At 27.5% G+C, this 17,498-nt stretch overlaps 2 protein-coding genes across 5 annotated transcripts in view; one reads left to right on the top strand and one right to left on the bottom strand.

Moving 5' to 3' along the window:
- Positions 1 to 17,498, bottom strand: part of LOC129968698 (uncharacterized) — a 713,943-nt gene that overhangs the window by 521,665 nt on the left and 174,780 nt on the right. The window lies entirely within an intron of this gene.
- Positions 1 to 17,498, top strand: part of LOC129968699 (tetraspanin-18-like) — a 227,530-nt gene that overhangs the window by 162,136 nt on the left and 47,896 nt on the right. For all 3 annotated transcript variants that reach the window (XR_008784441.1, XM_056082859.1, XM_056082861.1), the window contains exon 2: positions 8,118 to 8,226. The gene's annotated coding sequence lies outside the window, so the exon portion shown is untranslated. The remainder of the gene's footprint in view (positions 1 to 8,117; positions 8,227 to 17,498) is intronic.

Genomic DNA, 17,498 nt, shown 5'->3' with positions numbered 1-17,498 from the left:
TGTTCTAAAAGTTCAATGCACTTTTAAGCGTCCAATCGTGCTCAGGTCACGCAACGGAAAAGTGCTCATTATATTATTCATGACTTGTTAAAATGCTTGTCGCTACATAGATCAAATGGCAGACGTCGACGTAATAATAATAGGTAAGGAATTAAGAAATATTGATATCCAAGATGCAACAGTATATTTTTGCCCATTATCATAGAAATTACTTTGTTAAAGACCAATTACAGAGCTCTTTGGCAAGAAAACTACAAATTCAAATTCCGTAATTGCTTAGACTTGAATGGAAACATTAAATAATATTTCTTTCGGGCAATAAATTTTTGAAGATTAAAGAAAATGTACTCTGCATTAAAAATTTATTCTAAAAAGCAATTCATAAAGTTTTAATGAATAATTATCTCGCTGATTAATATTTTTACTATGTCAAGGGATTTAATTTCTTTAAAAAGAAATCGAATAAATGATAAAACTTTTTTTTAAATTTCCTCAAAGTTCCAGTTTAAAATGCCTTATTCTAGGCTTAAATTTATTAATTAGAAATCCGTGAATTTCTAAATTTTCTTTTATATTTGCTTTAAATTAACAAATAATTGTTAATTTAAATGCTTGAAATTCATAAAAGTAACTATTTCTTTGAAGATTAATTTTAGAAAATAAACAAAAATAATGTATCAACAAAAGTACAATAGAGAAATATATCTTATCAGAAAATAAAATGTATGTATTTTCAGCAGTAAACAATAAATCTTAGAAGAAATAAAAAAGTGCGCTTTTCTATTGATAAAATGCATTAAATAATTCGTGATTATATAAATATAATTTTATTTTAATTTTTTTCAGAATACCTGTACTTTATGCAAAATTTTACTAATAAATTTTTAATAAATTTCAGGTATTTTTTAAATGAAGGTCATAAATTTATGAAAGATTTTTAAAAAGTACAATTAGATTTTGAGAGTCATATTATATTTCAAAATTTAATCAAACTTTCATTAGAGCACTTTGATCATTTTACACATAATTTGTTTAACAAATTTCATTGCCTGAATACTAAAAAATAATTTTGAAAAGAAGTTTAAAAATAATTTTGAAATGAAAGAAGAATTTTATTTTTCTTAATATTTTATTCAATCGAAATATATAACCATTTATAGCTTAATTTTTTGTTTAGGTATAAGATTTACTACAAATATATCAATTAACTAAATAATAAAATCCGCCTTATAAAATATTGTTACAAATTTGTAATATTATTTCACTCTTGTTATTCTAGTCTCTTCTCTTTTATTCTCTTAGTAAGGAAGAGACAGTATTCGCCTTGAATGATAGGTAGATGCCAAAATAATTCCCGACATTGACGACCGTCTGACAGCAAAAATGCGAGTTCTCGAAAATACTGGAATTTTGGCAACATCTGCATCAAAATCTGATATCCGAGTTTCTTTTAGAAAATTTCATGCTTGATCACAAAATTTAAATAAATGCAACGAATTGAAAAAAAGTCAGAAAAATGAATTCTCTCATTTATCGAGGAATGACTTTTTGAGTTGAGGTTATTATTGTATTCTGTCCATTTATATTGTAAATTTTTCCAAGCGCTATCTTTGAATACACCTCGGTTGGTTGGATTGTACTTTTATGGCACAAGAGCCAGAGTTAGCTATGCTGCGCCAAGATACTTGGTATGAATATATTAATACACGATTAATTGAAATAAAATCATGTTTCCTCCAGGTTAAGAGATTGATAAAAAAACATTTTGTTAAAAGAAGCACATTTATAAATAGGAATAATGATTACACCTCGGAGGCATAATGCTACTTGTGTTTCATGTTTTCTAATTCAATCAAGAGTTGCTTTTTGTATTGAACTTATTAGACATCTCAAAGGAATTGTCATAACAGCATTTGGTGAGTTTCGCCAAAAGAGAAATAGACACTGTTTAAATAGGCGTGTCAAATCAGATTGTCATGGTAGAGATAAAAATTTTAAGCTTATTCATACAAAATGCTGAGTTAGGTTTCTGTATTCTCTATATCATTCGATAATTTTTTTTTCAGTATCGTAAATGGTTTAACCTTTTCTTTACACAAAACATGAAACTACAAGCCATGTCAGTTTACGGTGGTTGGATTAAATGTGGTCCCGAAGGCTTTTCGAAGACATGCAGGGAAAAAAATGTGTAGGAGGTGATGCTAAGATCAAAAGAGGGAAAAAGACGTTTCGCCTCACCTACTTTTAATTAGAAACATTTTCGCTAATTAGTTAGATGTTTTTTTTAGTCTCTGTAGTATTCTAAAATAACCATGAGTGTGTAATTAGTGATGATGCTTGTGGCGAATTTAATACCGTTCCTCCGATATTTAATTTCAGTAAAATCAATTTAAGGTAAAGGTTGAAAAGTTTAGATTGTAATTAATAAAGATTTGCGTCATGTAAGGCTAATATTTTAAGTCGTGTCATCAAAAAATATATTTATTATTAATAATGTTATTTCATCTATTGTGTTTGCAAAATTCAGAAAAGTGCATGTCTGTATCGTAAGTATTGCATTCCCGCCAAATTCATGTTTGTAAATCGCCAAATTTGATTTTATAAATTTTTTTCCTGTGTAGATTCACAAAACTACATTACTAATCATAAAAATGATGGAATACAAAAACGTAAATTATATCATTCTGAATTTATAAAAAAGAAGGTATTATTAACGGAATAAAAGTAAATACTTAACAAAACAAACAAACTTTTATGATTCTAAATAAAAGATAAAATAATAAATTACTTCTAGAAACAAAAGAAACTTAAATAAAAAAAGAACTTCAATAATATGTATTAAAAAATAAGTTATCCTTATTTTTAGCAGGAGTAGACATTATTTATCCATACTAATATAAATAAAATTTCGGTACTTTTAACAAGATGAGAATTTTCTATTTAATAAATAAACAAATTACTGAGAGTTTTTTTTAAAGTTCTGAAGCTAATTTAATGGAAAAGAAGATCAAGGACGATTTTCAAAAACAAGATTAGAGATATTCAGATTTTAATATAATAATTATATAATAATATTTGTACTTAAACAAAGCAATGCTTTGTTACATAGATCTTTTCGGCTATCAAAAATAGATATTAATCAATTATATGATCAATGAAAATTTGTCTTTCGTGACACTTAATTATTGCCACTCATTTTTTTAATAACATTTTGTCAATAATTTATTTTACCCTGAAAATAAACAGTTGGCTTACAGAAAATACTTCCTCTGCTGCAAAAATATGTCAAAATTTAAGGATCTCATATGATTCTTAATTTTTATTATGACCTTAGTTCCGATAGAAAATCCATGAAAGTAAATAAACAATTTTTAATTTTTTGGCCTTTAATCGATAAATAATTAATCGAATCTGCTTATAGCAGATGACTTTGAGATATTTTCAACTACCTTGAAAACAAACTATTGAAAATCTGTCAGGCATTCTTTTACTGATTGAAATTAATTACTATTTATTTCTTTATAAAAGAATTCCTTGGATTCATGTTATACTTTTATCAATATTGCACTTTATTTTCTAAAGCTTAGATATCTTTTATCTTTCGACTAAATAAAGGGCGGAAAAAAATGACAATTTGTAAACTGAATTTTTAATACAATGGTCATCTGCAATATAATCGTCCGAAACCGTCTGTAATGCTGGAAGGAGTTAAAAAATATTTGTTACGCATGTACCTTTGGAGGATAGACGGCCGATTATTTACAGATACAAAGAAGTAGCATTGGTGTTGGTGGAAAATACAAAAGATTAAAAATATAAATAAACAATTATTGATATTTTTCTAGATATATGGAATCTTCTAGCATCAAGGCAAGTAGAATGAGTTACCTTATGTATCTCATGTTGAATAATAAAACTAAGCACAGGCGGCTCGTGCTTATATACCTACCTCAGTAATTCCAACTTTTTTTCAGTAATTAGAAATCTATTTAAGTTTGCGCGCGATATCTCAATCCATCAATAATCTAATAGCATTTCTTTAATAGCTTTCAACGTTCAGGGTAAAAGCATCGAAGTTTCGAAACAATATGAATTTCTGCAGCAACGAAAGTAACGAAGTGCATTCATTTCACACCTAAGTTTATAGAGATTGAAGAAATGGTAGAATAGTGTTTTTATACCTTTTACAAATGGATGACTTTTTTTTTTTTGAGAATTGGACATTTGAATAAAGAATAATTAAATAAAAATAAAGAATAGTTATGAAAAGCAAAGTTAAATGAAAAATAGTATACAATGAATTTTTCTTAAATAAGCATGTAAAGAACATTCCCACGTGCGCGTTTACTTAATTTTACTGTTACATTATATATATATATATATATATATATATATATATATATATATATATATATATATATATATATATATATATATATATATATATATATATATATTTTATTTTTCAGTCGCATTTGATTTACTCGAGAATAAAAAAAATTCAGTTAATATTTCTTAGTTTAATATTTAATTAAAAGTAAGTAGATGTTTATTTACGGCTTCTTTATTAAACGTTACTAACACCTGTCAAAAATTTAAATTATAAATTAGTGAAATTTAATTAGAAAAGGTAACATTTAAATTATGCAAATATGTGTGCAATGCACAATATAGGATGAGTTAAAATAACTCCATCGCTACAATGCATAAACTGCCGTATCTCGTCAAAGTTTAAACGGTTTGCATATCTATATACTTAAAATAATAAATCTTCCACCCCAAACACTGGTACGGTTACAATAATTTTTATTTCATATGAAAGGTCATGACTCCTAGTATGTCATCATTGATGGCCTGTCTCCTAACAGTCCATTTATAGGAGAAACACCCCAAAAGCACTACTTCACTATACATTCCTTGAGAATAAAACCACGCCATGAAAGATGGAAATCAAAGTATAAAAGTATTACACATATTTTAGATAAATTTTATAATGTCTAACCAAATTACGAGAAATATAAAATAATATACCGTAAAGTATAAATACATCTACATATTAAAATAATTAGCAAAATCAATAAACTATTGACCTGACCCAACCCAACCCAACCCCACTACCGATTTCGCCACTTAATACTTCATGCTCCTTAGATATATAATGAATGGTCACTGCTCTCTCATTATCCTCATTCTAGAGACAAATCTCAAAAATATTGTTTCACTGCACATTCTCTACGAAAAGTCTTACGATAGAATCTCCTGTTATAATAATTTTTTTTTCATATGGAAGATCATATTTCCTAGATATATCATCAGTGATTGCCGGTTTTCTCAACCATTCGATTTTAGAGAAATATCACATTTAAAAATTGGCAACTTTGAGCTACAAGAATGATTTAAAATAGTTCTTTCATCTGGTATAATAAAATATACCTCACCAAGTCGATTCATAACTAAATTAATACTATTTATATGATAAATGAACAATTAAAAGATTTTAGTTCTTCGTCAAAATTGTTAGTTTTATAACTAACCATTTTAACGATGTTATAACTTATATGTTATGTTATAAACTTATATGTTATGTTATAACTATACTTATAGATATAGATAATAATAGTTATAGTTGGAGATAGAAAACTCGTTTAGAAATAGAAAGAAAGAAAAGGAAGAAATCGTATATCAATTGTATATTATCCAATGCATTTGTTAGTAAATGTATTCAAATAGCAAACGTGTATAAGTACTTTTTATCAGAAGAAAATAATTAATGGCAAATAATGACCGTATTTAATATCTTTTTGCACTAAAAATTCAGCTTTTACTTATAATTAGAAACATATATATATATACTATATATGAAAACTAAAATAATCTTCAAAGAAAACGCCTTGTTTTACCTACATGAATCCCTTTTCCTGTCTTTTAATAAAGCAACGTCTGGACGATCAAATAGCTAAGATTAAGCCAGTCCAAAAACCATCGATTTTTCTATAAAGATAAGTCGCCGAGCTTTGCTTAATCCCAGAGCTTGAGAGCTAAGCAAAAAAGATAACATCGTGGCTAATTCCCTTTCGAATTGCTTCACACTTTTTTGCAATAAATCAGAACCTTAGCGACATCTTTGAGGTGAATGCCCTTAGAAAGTGCTGATGATAATTTAGTCTAGCAAGGAAAAAAATTCTCCCGTGAAATTGAAATTCAATGCACATCGGGTTTAAATCGGACCTTTGAAATGTCTACACAATATTGTATTTTCCAAATTTATTCGGTCTCTTCTTGTGGTTTAGAAAGGATATCGGTTAAAAAAAAGGAGTGAATAAAATCTGATATAGAATCAATCTCTAGAAATATTTCGTTCACGTTCCGAGACTGGCAAAATGAGATAGAAACACTAAAATAGTTGCCAGGAATATGTTTTAGAGCTCTCACAGAAGAACTTTGAATTACTGAATCGTTGAATGTGACATCTGAAACTTGTCAAAAATTTTATAATTTAGGAAAAGTAATAACTTCCTCAAATGAAGGAATTGTTTTCATAGAAAAAGTGAAATATCCGAAAGAAGTTTAAAATTGTGTATAAAATTGTAATTTCCTAATATAAACTTTTATAATTGATTTTTGAGAAAGGAAAGAAAATGAAATTCTTTTTTTTTTATTTTAGTATGTTGATTTCTAAAAATTTTATTTGCTCATTTTTATTATGTTTCTTGTATTTATTATTACGCTATATAGCATAAATATCTAATAAATATATAAAGTTTATTTATTTATTATATGTTTATTAACATATTGTTTATAATTTTATGTTTACGTATTATTTGTATTTATTACTTTTCACACAAAATGGGCAATGTAAGTAATTTATTTCTTGCTTCTGCTTGGTGGTGTTTCATGCATTTTATTAGTGCTTATTTCCTACCCAAAATGAAAGTAGTTAATATTTTTCATAATTTTCCCAACCTATCTTTCTAATCCAACCTATTTGTGCCAAGCTTTATACTTTTGAGTAAACTAAAAAGGTGTGGAAATTTTTTTAAAAAACTTACTAATTTTTTTAAAAATTGAGGGGGGGGGATTATAAACTGAGTAAAGAAATTGAATAAAGGATGATCCTCAATAAAATAAATTTTAATTCGAATATTAAGACTATCTAATATTTAAATATATTTTTATTTAATGTTAATGGTATTTATAGGAAGATATAAATACATTGATAAATACTGTCTTTTGAACAGAATAAAATGACCACGAAAAATGGCAACTTTTAAAAAACTAAATGAAAGATATATTATAAAAACAGTGAAAGTTTTTATTGGAAAATAAGTATCTAATCCCTTAAAATTATTTTTTTTGAAAATTAAGAAATCATAATTTTAGATCAAAATTCCGGAAACATGGCTGATAATGCTTTAAGTTTGATCCATCTGTCTTTATAATTTAAAAATTTACTTTTAATTATAGCAAAGATACAAAAAAAAATATATTTAAATGTTACCTCAAAACATGGGAATATAAATTCAAACTAAAACAACAACAAAAAAATGTCGTAAAATATGCTTCAAAATATTTTTAAAAATCCGAAAAACTGTAAACTTTTTTTTTTGTATTTTAAACATTTTACATTTAAAGTGTTATACAATTGTTTTTACAACAACTTTTATATGTTCCAAAACTGTTGGGAAAAAAATTATATTAAATTTTAATCAAAATTTAACTTTTAATTTTAAAGCTCTTATCTTAATAAACACCTGCTAACAAAAAAGTAACAACATGACATTTCATTAGAATCGTCAAAAGCCCGACATGAAGATTGTTTTGACTTATATGTCGTAATTTATATACACTAGGCCAGTTTGAAACTGTTATCATGCTAAACAGACTTTCTATAAAACTCCAAGAAATATATATTGAAAAACTACTACGACGTTTTTCCACCTTTTATAATCAAAACTAATCATCAGATATTTTTTAACTATCAGAAAAGAGTCATGTTCATTCGCTTTTTGATTATCTTGATATATCATAATTCGATGATGTTTGTGTCAAAATTTTACATTTGCGTTATTACTTCAGTACCTCTGTTTTTAATAATAATAAATGTCTTTCTTTTCCAGCTTTGACTCGCTTTAAAAAGAAAATTAAGCATGCGGTATGAAGCGGACTACGACACTTATGCGGATCCCCAGACAATGCTCGAACACCGCGCAACTGGACTTTGTGGAGGTAATATTCAATCTCTTTACTTCAAATTTTATTTAATAATTCCATAAAACACGTAGAAAAATATAATGGTTATCAAAATGAAAGTTTTGTTTAATTTCAGTAGGAGAATTTACTGAAAAAAATTATTCCAATTAAATGATTTGTAAAAAAAATATGTGATTCCTTTAAGAGATAAGCAATAGCGAATTTCTAATTAGACAGGCAAGGCAATTGTCTGAGTGGCTATGCTGAGAAGGTGCTTGACGATAAAAAAAAAAATCTCCAACTGTCAAATAAAATATAAATTCCATAATAATAAAATATTATGACGACTTTATTAAGAATTTAAATATCGAATACATACATTTATAGAGCAAACATCTTGTATGCAAACGTGCAATTTGGACTCATAATAGATAAATAAAAAATACACAGGAGAAATCTAATAAAATAAACTATCAAAAATTATTAATATGATAAAAAAATATGTTGAAAAAAATATAAAAGTAAAAGAAACTCCTTTTTAATAAAAGAAAATTGTATTGAAAAAGGTACCTTCTAATTTGTACTATTTAGGGCCTCGAAATACCTAAATCCATCATTGGTAAAGACAAAATAGAAGAATTTCAATTCTAACGAAATCACTATCCAAAAGAAAGAATTATATGCATAACTTAATGAGAACATTCTGAATAATCTTCATAAAATACAGAATTAAAAAACATTGATTGTTTGAAAGTTTTTTATCATGCTTAAAATATGAAAATGAGAGTAAAAGTACATATCATTACAAATAGTGCAAACGTGGATAAATAGCCTTCCAAAGTAATTCAAATGCCTTGGTTGCTTAGTGATAATATATGGGCTTTCAGGCTTGGATGGTTCCAATTTCGAAATGGATTTCATTAAATATGATATGTGAATTAAATATCCTTTTGCTGGCATAGTACTGAGATTCAGAGACACAGCTGCCGCTCAGGCATCGTCCTCGTTACCTGACTGTACAGTTAATTTTGCCTCAAAATAGCTCTTGTATTGTTTCAAAGTGGTGCATAATTATATGTATACTAAATAGATATAATTCAATATTTTTTAATGCCACTTTCATTACTATTTTATATTTATTCTTTTCATAGTTATTAAAGACTTTTTTAATTAACTTGTTTAAACTTTTTTTATCACTATTTTTTAACTGCGCAACTTTTTTATTAATTTCAAAAATTATTTCGATATTGAAAGTTTTTACAAATTCCTGGCTGAGAATCCATAACAAATCAAAATTACTATTACGCATTAAAGTTATTTGTAAGAATACTATTCGTAAGCAATGCTTATACTATTTTTTTTTCCTTCTTAAAACCGTCCATTCATTTCTTTTCATAATTAACAGATTCATTCAGGCGAATAATATTGTTAAATCTTTAAAAATATCCAAAATACTATATAATATAGCTTTTACTTCTTTTTAAAAAATTCATTTTATTTATTCATTCTTCTAGATGAGTGGTGCTTAACCTTTTACTTTCCTCCTTGATTAATCTCGAGTGCCCTTTACTATCCCCATCTTCAGCCACCATCCCTCAGTGCAAAAAAGCTTTTATTTATATTAATAATGTTAAGAGTTCAAATTAGCTTAAAAATCAAACATTTTGTGTTATTTATTAATATATATAGAATTTATTTTTGATTTACATTTTATTTCATTTTTATAATAGTAAGCTCAATACCAAAATAAATGAAAAGAGTAAAAAAAATTAGCATTAGTTTATGATGAAAACAAACAAATACTCATCTTCATTGTCAAGTGGAATGCAATTTCAATGCAATCCTTGATCTTGTTTCTCATGAGCTGAGTATTACCAAATCAAATTTAATTGAAGACTAGAGAAATTTTACATCTAGAGTTGCGTTCAGCATATTGCGATATGTGTTGAGAATTACGACAGGAAAGCTCTTTTCACAAGTTTGTTTCATTTTCTTAAAGGTATTAAATATTGGTACAAATCTGTCATATTGTTTCCCAGCATAGTTAGTCAACCAGTAAAGAAGAGACAAATTTTCTTAATAATCCTTGCTTACGTATAAACGTAGCGAAAATTTAGCAATTAAAAATGGCTCTAGAAAATACAAGAAATATGGTGATATCACTGTTAGAAGTCGAATGCGGGGTCTCTAAAGAAAAATCGACACTCTGTCGCAAAGGTACAAGCGAGGATTCTTTCTTTGGAATGTTGGTTGCAGAGTGATATCTTTAGTGGCCACTATTGTGTTGTGCTGCTATCTAAATAGGGATTTACCGCCTACTAACGTGTTATTGGCTTCTAAAAGTGCTAGTTTTGTGAACGCTTTGGCAGTGTTTGGCTATTTGTGCTACCCGATATCAATCTTTTCGGACTTCTTGCACCGTATACACTTTACCAGACGAGATTTTCATAAAAACATACTGTTGCTTTAACGCTGTGACCTTTTGTTGCTACCTGGAAACTCATTACAAATATTTTAATCACATTATTAAAAAACAATCTTTTGTTTGCGTGTTTGTTTTTTGTTTTGTTTTTTTAGAAAAGGGTCATTTTTTGTCTTCTTGAAAGAACAATGAGTTGAATAGGTTTAAAAGTGACTTTTTAAAAAAGATTAAAGCAAAATATTTTAAAGCAACTTTTACAAATTTTTAGAATTTGTAAGTCTCGAATTACGTCTGGAATTCAAATCCAGACGTAAAAAGATAGCTTAATTTATCTTACTAAACTAAAATGTTGACTCCTTCTTATTAAAAAAAATTAAGTTGATTTAGTTATTCATAAACCGAACAATAAATAAAAGAACTAGCTTTAAATATTTATCAATCTAATGAAAAATTCATTTCTACTTGCTTAATAATTTTCAAAATAATAGGAAAAGTACCTGTAATACCTTTTTCCCTAAGAAACTTTTTAACGGAATCGCAAATACCAGAAAATCATGAATATTTCATTCATTTAATGATTCCATTGATTTATCAAAGTATTTTATTTATAGAGCGTACGTAGTTCGATCGATAATGATAAACAGCGCATTAAAACATAACGATAAACAGCTCATTATATAAAAATCAATTTGATATAGTAATGCAATAAGAGGAACAAACAACAATTTAATGAATAGCGGATTCTCTATTTGAAACTGTATAATTGTTGTGCAAAACTGAATCAACTCTGTTGGTCAACAGATTACTTATTATACAATATCCAACTCTGGAACTGTGTGTTTTAGAATTTTTCTAAAAACTTCTTGCAAATGCATACTTTGTGTTTGCATCTCGAAATGTGCACTTAGAAGTTGGCTCCGCAGTGTGTAATTCTTCTAAATTCCCAAGTTATTTTACAAAACAAAGGAAACAATCATCAGTAAATTCAGAAAAAAAGAACTTCTTATCAAAGTGAAATTAAACAGTTAGTGAAATACTTCAGAATATACAAAAAAATCATTAATGGAGAAAAAAGTATTGTTCTTTAATTGGTTTAACGCTACTTCGGAGTATACAATTAATCTCTATGTTATTAAACAAAAGTACAATAATCATGTCCTATTTCAAGCATTTTTTAAATCAAGAAAATATTTAAAAACTCTGATGTTAAAATTGCATGACTGCAATTTAACAGAATAATAATTTGAGCTTTATTTAATTTAGAAATTTTTCCTCGTAAATCATCACTATCGTTTTGATAGTATAAAATTACCTTTAAACGATCGAAAAGTTTTTACCTATAATACAGTATATTATTGGTAAAAGGATTAACATTAATGAAAATAAACACATATGCGTTTATTTATTTAAAAATTAAATTTTAAAGAGCCCACAGACTTTTTTTTTTTTGCACTACTTTTTTGATCTTCGTGATCTTGGGACTATAGCATTTTGGTACGTTTTTATTTGTTGAACTTTCATCACTTCAGTAATATAAAATTTTTTAGAAAGTTCGCTATATTAAGTGATCAGACAAGATCAAAGATTCTAGATAAAGCATATGAATAGCAGCGATGTGGATGAAGTTTATGAAGAAAATCAAGTATTGCGAAGCGATATTTTTATCAAATTAATAAATAGGGTGTCCACTCTGATCATGATCTAACATTCAAATTAAAAATATAATAAAAATGTTGTAAAGAATTGTTTTCTAGTTTATTTAAGATAATAAAACCACAGCAGAAAAAAAATTACTGAGTTTAAATTTGTATATAGTTTTCTGTTTACGATAGTCAGAACCATTGGCGAAACAATTTAGTAAAATATTCTTGATGTACAAATATTTTAAATTAAAATGTCCACTCTTCTGTGACTACAAGTGGTTGAATTTTGGAGCTTTGAACATAATAATTTTAAATGATTTTAGATCCTTTCAATTACCATTTTGAAGAATACTCCCCCTTCATTCCCAATCAACCACAAAATCTATTCAATTTAATCAATGATAAATCTAAAATAAAGAAATTTAGAACACATATAAAACTTGAATTTTGTATGATTCTACTTTCTATCACTGTATTTTTATGCACATCTCGATCCAGCAAAATACTTATTATATTAATTGTAGTTGCTTTCGGTTTTGTATTGAAGTTCAAATTTTCGATGCAAAGACAAAAAATTTAGGCAGTCACATAGCACACTGAACAGAACGCTGTTTGCTTATTGAAAAAGTAACGAATAAAAATAACAGCCAAGCCGCCTCAAATAGAATAGCCCTTTCAGATTATTAATAAACTCTGTAACTGTTATATATTGCAAATAAAATTCTACAGAATAAAAATATACTTACTTTAATATAAAGATATCAAAATGTTAATGCAAAAGTTAAACAGTAAAGTTGAAAGAAGTGCTCGATTGTCATAAGAAAAGAAACCATATAGGAAAATGCAAAGTTTGCATGGATCCATTTCATACCTGTTTCTAGTATTCCCGAACAAAATATAAGGGGGTCATTATGTTAAAAATGTGGAAGAGAAAGGGTATTTTCTCCTGAAATCTGCCTCTTGAATCGGTGAAGTGCCGGCACAGGATACGATAGAAATGGATTTAAAACGACTAAAAGTGGACTCTTTTATGTCTCAAAAACTTACGGAGCATTCCACTGCTCCTATTTTTTAAATAAATATACCATCAAATATTCATAGCATGTTTTATTCCAAAAAATAACACAATAAATACGCGACGCGTAAAAAGAGCATGGGTTAAGGTTTCTTGCCGAGCAACGCCGCGGCGTTTTAGGCCTGTAAAACATTGCAAAATATCTCACCGCACGGAAATAAGAACGAGGAAGAAAAGGAAGGATAGTATATGCATTTGCTTCGAATAGTTAATAAAAACTGAGTGCTCGGTAAGGAAGAGAGAAAAATGCTATTTATGCCGTTAAAAAAATCAAAGACTTCAGAAAAAAAGGTTAAAGAACGACCTCCGCCAGAGGAGACGTCTTTTTCCCCGCCCTATTTCTTATCAGCTGGGGCGCAACGACTTTTATGAGCTTTGCCCTTATCTGCGTTCCGGGGCGGTGACGAAATTACTCCTCCATTCCATTTTAACGGTCTAAAAGGGTAGCTGTAAAATATGTTAACGGCCACGCAAGCCACGATAAAAGTGTTAAGCCTTAGCGCTCTATATAATTTTTTTAAACAGGCAGAATGGCAACACCCAGTCGTTAAACAAACCTACTTATTAAAAAAAATAGTCTTTTTTTTATTATTATTATTCTGTGTAATGCGTTTGCGTCAAGTGACAACACAGTTACCTCCTAATGAGTTTTTACCTTAAATACACAGTGATGTTTTTTTTAAATTACTTCTAAATATTGCTTCGTGTTAAAGAAAAAGAATCAATCACCGCTCTCAAAATGCACCGTGTTTAAAGCACTTTATGTCCTGTAAAGTGTTCGCTTTTTACGGTATCCGTAGGTTCGAAGGGGATTTTTCCAAAAAAAAATGTAATGTTTATTTAATTTTTTTTATTAGTATAAGGATAAAAAGTTAAATAGAAGTGAACTTATTCAAATATATAAGTAGCTTTTGAAGAAAAAGTTTATTTTGACATAAATTTTAGCATTTATTTACAAAAACTGGGATTGTAATAGAGAAAAAAATTGCTACACTCTTATTTTTTAACGTTAAATGTGCAACATATCTTAGAATATAATTAACTATTATCTAAGAATAATATTCAAAAATAAAATTTTTGTATGTAATATATGAAATTATCTATGAAGTTTTGGAATTGTTTTCGATAATATTTACTTAAATAATCATAAGTCCAGTTCTAGAGCATTTAACGTCGAATTCATAGTTAATTACATTTTTCATAATATAACAAACACTAGTTATAAATTTCATTATAATATCTTGATTATTTTTTGTGATATGACTATATTCGTGCTATAGAATTATGAAAAAACTCGTTCTTCAGAAAATGCATTCAAAATTTTTAAATTCTTATAAATAAGCATCACCTACTTGTCAATGCTATAACCTGGCTTCTAATTGACATAGAGGCAAAATAAAGGTATCACTAGAAACAGAAACTTACCTATTTTTTTGAAATTACAAAAAAAAAATGCGAGTTTTCATCTAAATTCATGTTTTTTAACCTAGTTACATACCTTATCCCTTATAGGAAGATTATCAATTACAATTGTTTTCATGGCATGGCTTTGACAAAATTTCTGAAGAACTTCACTTACCATGCTTTCTAAACCCAAAACTAACGTCAAATACTGCGCGCGGGTGTTATACGGAATTGGAGATGGGTATCCAAAAGAATCGAAACGCTTAAAATCTTATGATATATCGAATCGTTATTAAGTCGGAGAACTAGATAAGGAAAAATTCTAAAACCACAGATAATCAAAAATTTTACCTAATGATGTCAAATGCTAATTACTTTAAAGTAGCAGTTAAATTGATTTCGGGTCTAGAAAAAAAAAATTCTGCAATCTGCTTTTCGTAGCTTTTAAAGACTTAGCCAATAACTTCACTCTTCTTTATATTGATTTATTTGAAAATGCGAATTATTTAAATAAGTCATTGCTTTGATCATTATTCAGAAAATTACAATTAAATGTCTTTTTAAAAATATCTGTAACGGAATGACGATTAAATGTCTCGTTGTTGCAAAAATGATTCAAAGGTTCTGACGTTATCAAACTTGCCGGACACTGAAATCATTCATTCAAGGGACATTCATATCATATCCAAACAAAGTTGAAGTATGAATTTGGTGATTGATAACAAATAAATTTACAAACGAAATATCGAACGATCAATTGAAAACAAGATCTGCCATTTTTCAACCTGCAGTGCTGTTAATAGATAATTGTTATTTAAAATTGCCATTTATCCTCATATTAAGTTCTTTTTTTTATAAATTGATTTTTAAATATATTTTGCTATAGCGTGGTTTTTGCTATAGCGTGGATCCTAGCACAGCCCACCTCTTGGCGTCTTTTTGAATTTTCGCCAAACGAGTGACAATAACGTCGCCAATGTAGCAACCTAGACGGATTTTTTATATTTTTATTTTAATTTATTTTATTTTATTTTTTATTTTTTTTATTTATTTATTATTTTATTTTTTATTATTTATTTTTTGTTTTATTATTATTTATTTTATTTATTTATTATATTTATTTTTTATTATATTATTATTTCTGGCCTTCAAGTATCGTTTTTTAATTGAAAAATAATAATAATAGCAAATATTCAATTAGTAGTCAACTTGGCGAGATTTCAAATAAGTCGCCAAGAGGTGGATCCATCTAGGATTTTACTCTTTTCTTAACCAATACATACTAACTATTCTTAGGAAATTATCTTTACAAAAAAAGTTAAATAAGCACGCAATGCACATCACATGTCTGTACTTATTTTAGAAATCAGTCAATTTCTTTGCAACCAATCTGATAGTTTGAGACCATCTAAAGAACAAACTTTGAATTTTAATGAATAAATATCTAAAAAAATAGAAATACTTTTTTTCCAAATTAAATAAACTTCCAGTGAATACTAACCAGAAGAAAAACTACTCAGTGGAAAAAAAAAAAGATTACTTAGTAAAAAAAATTCCTGATACGAAATCTTAAAGCTGTTGTTTGGAAATCAATACTTATGTCTGGTTTCGATCAGACAGAGAAATTACAAAGTGCAATTTAAAATAAAATGATTTCTTTGTTACTTCCATATAAATATTTTTTTAATGCAAGTAAATATATTTTTGAGTGAATTTACTTTTAATTTCCAAACCATGCACACAATAAATTGACAAAATTACAGTGAATCTAAAATATAAGTAATACAAGTAAAATTTAATTCATTTCCCGTTTTATAAAGGATTTCTATTCCATCAGCAATCCAAATTTGAAACAGTTAAAGAGAATCATATACTTCCTATTGGAAAATTGGTTTAAACGGATGCACGTGTTTGAGTCGATTATCTACTGCTGAAAAAAATTGCGAAATAAAAATTTTAATAAAGTTTTCCGATTCTATTCTTCATATTTAACAAAATATTCGACTACACCTGATCGAGGTATAAAACTTAGTATTTCATCATCTTAAGCCAATCTTCGACCGCCACCAGCAATAGCTGCTCTATGATTAGTTAATCTTCCTCGAAGCGACTTTTGAAATAGTTCATGAACACTTAAATATTGATATTTAGAGTCTCATAACTCGGACACTTTTAAATGCAGATGAATGGTTGTTATTTCAAATGCTAATAGAACAAGAATATTTTACTAATTATGGCTGGAAAAACCGAGAATTATATAACAATTTAACTTTTGTAATTTTACAGCTTTTTGTGGGAGTATGAACTGATTGCTCCACTTAAAGGCTCAGAGCTTCAAGAAACGCTACGCATTTTAACAAGAATAAGAGTAAATTTATTTTATACAAAAAAGAACAAAACAAGAAAAATTAATAGAACAAGTAGATGTACTTCTTTCGAGTGGGAAAGAAATATTAAATTCTTGCTGCCCATATTAGATGGTGGACAGTGATACAGCAGTTTTTCTTCAACAGGCAAATAACATAAAATACAGTTCTTTACATTATTTAAAACATTTTCTAAGTGGAAGTTTAGGCCGATCTTTATCGATTGAGGAATTAAATAATGAATCACAATTAGGGTAGATACTTTTAGTGGAAGTTCAATTAATAAAATACTATCTTCTTAAAAAATAAACATAATAAATGTTCCAGACCAGAATTTGAATCAAACACATGTTGTCAGGTCACAAATATTAGGATTTCAAATATTGCCGAATTTCTTT

The sequence above is a fragment of the Argiope bruennichi genome, chromosome 5 (assembly GCF_947563725.1).
Source record: "Argiope bruennichi chromosome 5, qqArgBrue1.1, whole genome shotgun sequence".
Lineage (NCBI taxonomy): Eukaryota > Metazoa > Arthropoda > Arachnida > Araneae > Araneidae > Argiope > Argiope bruennichi.
The sequence above is the reverse complement of the archived record's forward strand: the minus strand, read 5'-3'. Positions and strand labels throughout refer to the sequence as shown.